This window comes from Nanorana parkeri, unplaced genomic scaffold (assembly GCF_000935625.1).
Source record: "Nanorana parkeri isolate BGI_ZX_2015 unplaced genomic scaffold, ASM93562v1 scaffold3471, whole genome shotgun sequence".
Lineage (NCBI taxonomy): Eukaryota > Metazoa > Chordata > Amphibia > Anura > Dicroglossidae > Nanorana > Nanorana parkeri.
Window position 1 is genome coordinate 2660 of NW_017309739.1, and position 1732 is coordinate 4391.

Consider the following 1732-nt stretch of genomic DNA (forward strand, 5'->3'; position numbering starts at 1 on the left):
TCAGTGCCTTATATCTGTCTTTGCGCTGATTGCTCGCCGGCCGCTCGGCTTCCATTGATCGGGGGGCAGGCAGGATCCTATAGCAGAAGCCTCCGATGGAAGCTGCCACTCTGTGAATCCCGGGCTGTATACTGGTACTTGACTTGATCGCTGTCTGTGCACAGAACTGTATCCAGGAAGCGGCCATCCCCTGCCTCTCTGGGGGGAATGTAGCTCACGCCGCGGCGCATTCATCTGTCCTGTGTGTAGAAAGTGAAATAAAGAATAAAACTCCCGATGGTGACAATTCATATCTACAGGAAGTGGGCGGTGTGCCGGAATAATCTTCCCCATCCTAGAAACCTCCCCCCTGAACGCCGTGCCGCTCTCCGGCCTGTAATCACCACTGACTGCAACATCCTGCTCAATGGCCCCGTGTGCTACTGCTGGGGCCATGGTAGGTTGGTGGTGGTAGGTAGGCTGGGGCCATGGTAGGTTGGTGGTGGTAGGTAGGCTGGGGCCATGGTAGGTGGGTGGTGGTAGGTAGGCTGGGGCCATGGTAGGTGGGTGGTGGTAGGTAGGCTCCGGTGAAGATTGAGGTCCTCTCTAAGAGTAGAGAGAGATGAGAGACAGCCAGGGGAGAGAGGAGAGACAGCCAGAGGAGACAGCCAGAGGAGAGACAGCCAGGGGAGAGAGGAGAGACAGCCTGGGGAGAGACAGCCTGGGGAGAGACAGCCAGAGGAGAGACAGCCAGGGGAGACAGCCGGGAGAGACAGCCAGGGGAGACAGCCATTTATCTCGCTGTGCACACATGATTACCTATTAGCCCGAGTCTGCTGAGCCAAGCTCCCTGACACCTTTCTGGTGGATACAGGTGGTTGAAGTGCTATGTATTACATCAAAGAATATTAGTTTACACAGCCTGTTGCACTGCACTGTTTACAAAATGCAGCAAGGTGAGCCAGGAGAGAGAGCGGGGAGAGACAGCCAGGGGAGAGAGCGCGAGGAGAAACAGCCAGGGGAGACAGCCGGGAGAGAGGAGAGACAGCCATGGGAGACAGCCGGGAGAGAGGAGAGAGAGAGCGGGGGAGGTGTTTTTCCGTTGGTAGATCTTATCACCAGAATTGTGGTCACCGCTGGTCTATGGTGATCTTAGATGCGTTCTGATCCGAGACTCGCCGTCATGTCCATCACGTGGGAGGAATAGACGGAAGGGAAGAATCTGGGCTCCTGCGTGACCCATTGCTGCCATGACAGCCGGTATGTTGGACACACAGAGGGAGCGTGTCCGGACTTGTCTGCACCTGGCACAGAACGTTGGATCAGAACATTGTCTGTCCTGAGCGGCAGTTACTGGCTGGAAAGTACCGATCCCTAAGCTGTACCACGTGGACGAGTCGGCACTACATGTGGAAAGGTGCAACTTCCCTCTATGACCAATGTATGTGGGTCTGCCTTGGTATGCGGGCGCCGTGTATGCGGGTGCCGTGTATGCGGGTGCCTTGTATGCGGGTGCCGTGTATGCGGGCGCCTTGTATGCGGGTGCCGTGTATGCGGGCGCCTTGTATGCGGGCGCCGTGTATGCGGGTGCCGTGTATGCGGGCGCCTTGTATGCGGGCGCCGTGTATGCGGGCGCCGTGTATGCGGGTGCCGTGTATGCGGGCGCCGTGTATGCGGGCGCCTTGTATGCGGGCGCCTTGTATGCGGGCGCCTTGTATGCGGGCGCCGTGTATGCGGGCGCCTTGTATGCGGG